This window comes from Microtus oregoni, unplaced genomic scaffold (genome assembly GCF_018167655.1).
Source record: "Microtus oregoni isolate MIOR12 unplaced genomic scaffold, Mior012 000038F_ref0000394, whole genome shotgun sequence".
NCBI lineage: Eukaryota > Metazoa > Chordata > Mammalia > Rodentia > Cricetidae > Microtus > Microtus oregoni.
Genome location: NW_024543097.1, coordinates 924,324 through 931,574, shown reverse-complemented (window position 1 = coordinate 931,574; position 7,251 = coordinate 924,324). Strand labels below are relative to the sequence as shown.

The following is a 7,251-nucleotide window of genomic DNA, read 5'->3' as shown; positions in this document are numbered from 1 at the left end:
TTTTCTATTTTGGGATATCAATGGCATTTTAATAGCTACCATCCTTTTGGTTAAACTGAAAAGTCACCCATATATCATTTCTGTTTATGAGGCTCTCCAGACATCTGTTTCTTGCATTAGGTAATTAGTTTAGAGCAAGTTATGGTGAGTGACATATATTGAGTTGACCATCTGCCTTCATAACATAGTTCACTTCCAGGACAGGGCTCTCGTCCTCTGTCATCCCATCAATATTCCCAGCACAGGTCTGTTTCTCAGAGCTCCGCTCCCACTCCCTGATCATTTGTGTCTTAACTCTTTCCAACAAGACTCACAGAGCCCACCGACAACCAATGCAAGGAAGATTTCCTTTAGAGAGATTTAGTACATGCAATCAAGTCCCTCTAAAGATAGCCTGAGCAAATGGTTTACAAACTGACGTTTTTATACATGCTGTAGTGTTCCTAAATCAACAAATCTTGTTTTCCCTTAAATATCACCATAACCATGATACCTGGGAATGCCGCTCTAAAGCAAACTCACAAAGTAAAGAAGAAAGAGGAACACTGGACTGACAGCTTTCTTGAAAACTTGAACTAGAAATTTCATTGAGATGTGATGACATGTGTGTGCATACATGTGTATATGTGTACACGCATGTGTCTGTGTGTGCATGTGTGTATATATGTGAGCTCACAGGTCTATATGTGTATATGTGTGTACACATGTATTTGTGTGTCTGTGTATGTGTATGTAAGTACATATGAGTGTGTGCATGCAAGTATATTCATTTATGTGTACACATGCATGTGTACTTGTGTGTACATGTGCATATATGTGCATGCATATCTGTGTTTATGAGTGTGTGCATGCATATTTATATGTGTGTGCAAGTATATATGTGTATATGAGTGTAGACATGAATGCATACGAATGTGGATATGTATGTTTGTGCATGAATGTGGCTTTGTGTGTATATGAATTTGAATCTTGCAACTCTGTCATAACAGTAAAAAAATAATCTCTTATTGGTGGCACCATTTCCAATCCAATTGCCATATTGCTGTTTCTACCTTACTAAGAATTATGAGTAAATAATTAATCACAGTATTTACTTGTCTGGATTTTCCATTTTTTACAATATGTTCATTTTAAACCCATAGTAGAAGAAAAATGTGTACTTCAGTCAAAATGCTTTAGGAGCTGGGAAAATACTGTGATTTCATCATCTGACTTTATCTCTTTCATATCTGGGTCTACCACCCAGGAAAGAAAAGCATATTCAGAACCAGGAGTCACTTTGTGTCCCTTGTTTTGCTGCATGTTTGAGGCAACTGTACTACTCAACCTATGAATATATTATTTTGTCTCTTGTTGCTAGGAGACAACAAGATTCAACTGCAAATGTAAACAAATAGAAAGCAAATGAAAAGAGCATCCAATCTGTTATTTCTTAGAAGGTCTCTCAATACCATAACACACACACACACACACACACACACACACACACACACACACACATATATATGCAAACATCACATCAACTCATAACAGCAGCATAATGTAAGTGTCTTAATAATTAGATCCTTGTAAATTTAACTTGTGGGCTGAGGAGATGGAAACATCTCTACTTTCAGCAAGAGACTCTCATTAAACAAAGAGGAGAACAATTGAAGAAGCCATCTGATGTCAAGTTTGAGCTTACAGAAACACACACCATAAACACATGTGTGAGAGAACACATACATACTTGTGTGCTGATACACACGATACACACATACACAAAAAATTAAGTACTATGAGATATAGGTAAAATACAGAATAGAAGAGTAAATTTACTTACTATGTTAGACCAGCCTAAAGAGATAAATATATAAGCTCAAAAACTGCAGAAACACACACCTAGGGTGTTCACTTTCCTTCTGACAGTCTATTCAAATTATACACCCCCCCCCAAGAAGTTGTGACTGTTATCTCTGAAGTACACTCTCCTTCACTGACTTTTAAAAAAAAATTACATATTTTTATTATGGATCTGTTGCTGTCTCTTACTGTCTTGTCCCCTTTCTGAAGCACATAAGGATTGCATCTGAAGTTGGGATTCATCCTACTACTTATAGTGTGTAGATAACCCTTCATGTATCTGTGGGTTCCACACTCATGCCTTCAACAAACATTGCTTTGAAATTTCAGGTTGCATTTGCACTGAGCATATACAGTCAATTTTCTAATCATTATTCCCTTCACAACACAGTAAGACAACTATTTGCACATCATTTACATAGTATTTGGTATTACAAGTAATCTGGAGATGACTTAAAGTACAAGGGATGGTGTATATAGGTTATATGCAAGTCCGCCATTTTGTATAAGAGATTTGAGCATTCTCAGGCCTGGCACCAATTCCACACAGATACCAAGGGACAATCATTTTTACTGTGGCATTGTTCTCCTGCCTTCTTTTTACCCTGCATCCCCAAGCCAACTCTCATTAAATCAGTGGAGGAATTTACAATTCATCAAACTGGGGATAGCCTTCCAATCTGCCTACCTGGAGGGAGGGAGCACAGCTGTTGGTGTTTGTATTATCTCAGAAGATAAACCACCTTGCTTGTAGGATCGAGGCCTGGGGAGACGGAAATTAACAGCCTCAGGCTCTCTTAGACTTAGAGGAGAGGAATTTTAAAGAGGACTGCCGTGAAAGACTTAGTGTTTATATCATTGGACACAGCCAATGATTTCTTCTTTATCTCTCCAAATTTGTTTTTAGTATCTAAACCCCACTCTCAGACAATTCACTGGTATCATATTTGTTCACATAGCTGAAGACAAATCAGCCTTTTGATGGTCATGTAAGAGCAGATCAAACTGGAAGTCTGAAGCCTCCTCTTGCATCCTCCTCCTTCTCACAACAAAGTCCCTCAGTCCCCAAACTCCAAGTGTGGTGACTGATAGCTCGTAATTGAATTCTCCTGGAGAGAATATTCTCTGCTGAAGAGCATAGTCCAATCTAAGCTCACACACACACATCTTGAAAGTGGCCCACATCCATTCACAGGCCGAGGTGAATCTCACATGCTAAGATCTCACATGCTAAGATGGAGACTTGGTTTCAGATGACAAAAGTGACCACAGTACCAGGACAAGTGATGTGGTTGGTTGGGGTCTTTGTTGTGAACTCCTCACCACCAAATCATCTCTTTCTGTCTCCCTCTATTTCTTTCCCTTTCCCACAAAGAATGATGAACCTCTAGTAACCTCCTAGTGAACTTGATCTGTGACAGTGGATGTGTTATAAGTTGTCAAAAGTGCTTGAAATGAGATTTGGAGCTGGGTCACCCATGCACCAGTGAATAGCAATGACCCACGCCACTGGAGGCAAACAGGCTCTAGAATGAGGGAAACTTTTTTGCCAATGGAGAACAAGGCAAGCACAATGAGCTGGTCTGGTGGATGAGGAGCTGTAGAGACATGGAAGAAATACTAACAACAATGTAACTGATCTAATTAAAGATGTCTGAACACCAAATCCTGCTTTGGAGCATATCGGGTGACAAATCTTCCACTACTAAGGGCAGACAAATCTGAGAATCAATTCCAAGACAAATATAAGAATAGCACAAGCCACTATAAGTCGATGTTTTGACAGGTCTACTATGCCACTGTCAAGGCCCTGCATAGAAAAGACTGGGAACTATGAAGCACGCGATGGGAATATCTATGCTGACAAATTCAGCAGTATTAAGTTCTCAGATTCTTCTGGATCCTCTGCAGAAGTAGCCCACTCTTTCCAGGTAGAAGTTAATGACATGAGGTTGGAGAGGTGACCCCAGTTCAGTTCCTCACACCCATGTCAGGCAGCTCACAACAACCTGTGACTCCAGCTCCAGGGGATCTAGTGACCTCCTTTGGCTTCTGCAGGCATGTACTCATGTGGCATCCAGTCACCTAGACACACACATATACATAAATCAAATGGTAAAAATAATGTGTAGGCTAATGTCTCTGTTGATAGATGATTAAGTAGAAAAGCCCTGCTCAACAAGACGATGCAGACTCTATTTACTGTTTACTCAGATCTTCTTTCTGTCCACTGAAATAATAACAAGATTATTTTTAATGGTTTTTATTGTTATTACAGCAAAATTTGACTTGTTATTGACTTCTTAATGTCTTTGAGGAAGGAAAGAGCGAAGCTGCTGTAGGATCTAGACATACCAACATACCAACAGGGAGCTGAAGAATCCATGTGAGATTGAATTCTGAGTATTAGTATGTGGGTGGAACATAATGTAAGATACTGGTGAGTTGGTAGATATGAAAGTAATACAGAGCTTAATGTTTAGTGAGTCCCAGAGAGTGGTAATATTTCAGTTACTAAGAGGTTTATAGGAGGCTAGAGGAAACAATGGCCTACATTAAGTCATGCAGAAACATTGCAACATAAAATGGAAGGAAAAACCAAAAGCATTATGAAAGTATGCATTCATGGGTATACCAGATGGTGCTGAAAATGCCACCAAAAACCTCTGACCAAGGAAGCATTCTATTGAACAAAATAAGAAGCATAGGACTCTAAGGGCAGCATTATCAGTGGGCAACTCCGTGTTGGCCAACTTCTGACAGCAGGCAGGTCAGCTACAGAGGAGCTGACCCTTGACCCTTAGTAAGCTATGGAGATGCTTAAAAGAACAAGGCATCCCTAGGAGTGACAGACAACAGTGGGGGCTGTGGTGCATCCCCTGAAGTCATAGGAGTGGTACCCAGAACATAGAAGAGGCAAGGAGACCTGAACGTGTAAAAGGGCCATGAAGTGAAGTGGGTTCTGTGTCATGATGTACTTCTTACCCCAGCTGCTAAGAACATTAGCCTCTGGCGCTCTGTTTTCTTCTGTAGGAATTGTGTTCTGCTGAAGAAAACCATTCTCCTATGATGGAGGAAGGTCATTGGTTAAATAAACTGCCTTGGCCCTGATAGGTAAGAACATAGGTGGGTGGAGTAAACAGAACAAAATGCTGGGAGGAAGAGGAAGTGAGGTCAGAAATCATGCAGCTCCTCTCAGAGCCAGACTCATGAAGCTCAGACCCAGGATGGACGTAGGCTAGAATCTTCCGGTAAGTGCACCTTGAGGTGCTACACACATGATTGGAAATGGGCTAGTCCAGGTGCGAGAGTTAACCGAGAAGAGGCTAGATATAATGGGCCAAGCAGTGTTTAAAAGAATACAGTGTCTGTGTAATTATTTCGGGGTATAAGCTAGCCAGGCGGCCGGGGTGCTGGGGACGCAGCCCCGCCACTCCAATTACTACAGAACTACTCACAAACATGATTCCGTTCAGGGAAGTTTTAACAACTGGCCCATCAGGAACTATGAAAGTCTACCCCCTTACCCAATACAGACATAGAACTGATCCTGGCCTATAGTTCTACTTGGCATCACCCAAGGCCTTAGCGATTGCTTCAAAGCCTGACTTCCTTTCTTATACTTTGTTTCTCGTCGTTTTTCATGGGTTTTCACAGAAGAGTCCTCCCAGCAAATGTCATGAACGCAGATCTCCTTCCCATGAAACTGGAACTGAAGCATTTCCTCCCTCACCACATCCTACATCAGCGTTTTCAAACATATGTGGTTTACTTGTGATAGAGATCATAAAGGACATCATCTTCCCCTTGTTCATCCACTCCTTCAGAACCACCATGGACTGGGGAAGGCTTCAGGGTTGTGACATTTTAACATTACCCTTGATTCTAAGTAAGCATGCTATACAAACTGCTACCACATCAAGAACTCAGACTCAAATCATCCCATGATTTATCTTCCTCTATATCCCTGATTCAACTCATTGTGAAATGGAGAAGCAGTAATAGGTCAAAAGTTTGGTACCAGCTAAATAAATTGTGAAGAACTAACTGTCCCCAGCACCTAGTATAAGTTTTACTATTGCAACTATACCAGTTTGGTTTTCTGTTTCCATGAAATAACCCTAACCTGTAGGCAGAAGCAATCTCTGTCTACACTAACCAAAAGCAACTTGTGGAAGAAATGGTTTATTTCTCCTTATAAATTACAGTTCATCATTGAGGAAAGTCAAGGCAGAAACTAAGGCAAGAACTGAAGTAAGAAATCATGGGAATTATTTCTTAATTGGTTTACTTACCATGGCTCTCTCTACTTGCTTTTTTTTAACACAAACCAGGACCACCTACCCAGATGTGGCATTACCCATAGTGGGATGGGCACTCCCTCATCAACCAGAAATCAATAAAATGCACGAGAGACATTGCCCGTAAGCCATTCTGATGAAGGCAGTTCCTCAATTATGGTTTTCCCTTTCTGAGGTGACTCAGTTTGTGTCAAGTTGATAAAAACTAACAAGGAAAATTATTTGCATTTTCTCTCTTCTTGAGAAACTCAAAGCAGGGTTTGTGGGGGGAGCTTCCGGATTCCAGAAAGAACTACCATCTTTTTTGCCAGAAGCTAGCCTCAGCCCTGCTGTCTCTCATTCTTGCAATCTAGTTCCCCTTTCACCTCAATTTGTTCACATAGTTCTCATTTTTTATCAAATTTTTTCACTTATTTTACATCCTGACTGCATTTTCCCTCTTTCCTCTCCTCCCATTCATCCCTCCCCTCCCCTCTATAATGACCTTGAACATCCCTTGACTGCCCCACTTGCCCCCACCCGACCCATACAATTCTTCTTCCTCCCTCTCTTCAACAAAATTCCCTGAGCTCAGCCCAGTACTGGGCTGTGAATTTCTGCATCTGTTTCCATCAGTTACTGGATGAAAGCTCTCTGATGACAATTAGGGTAGTCACCAATCTGATCACAGGAGATGGCCAAAAAATATGGAATGCTTCATGAATTTGCACGTCATCCTTGCTCAGGGGCCGTGTCAGTCTTTTCTGTATCGTTCCAATATTAGTATATGTGCTGCTGAAGTAAACACAGGTCTTATTATTTTTTGTATTTGACGTATTTCTCAAAGCAACTTCAAACCGTGTGTGTGTGTGTGTGTGTGTGTGTGTGAAGGACAAACAGAGAATCCATTAAGTGGAAATGAGGAAGGAAAAAGGAAAGGAGAAAGGAGTAGGGGGAAAGGTTGTGCTATCACTGGCAGAAGTGGAAAGAGGAGTTGAATTGGCCTAATACAGAGTGCCATAGCTGTCTATATGACTACTGTTTAGCAGAACTCAGCACAGAGAAGCATTCATCTATATTACACAGTTACATGTGTGTTGTGAGAGGTCCTTCCGCTCCTCCAGCCAAT

General features: G+C 40.9%; 1 non-coding gene across 1 annotated transcript; it reads right to left on the bottom strand.

Annotated features, from left to right (window-relative positions):
• Window positions 1–6,823: 6,823 nt before the first annotated feature.
• Window positions 6,824–6,930, bottom strand: LOC121433548. The gene has a single exon (XR_005972328.1). It is a non-coding gene; the product is annotated as a U6 spliceosomal RNA (small nuclear RNA).
• Between the last annotated feature and the right edge of the window lie 321 nt (window positions 6,931–7,251).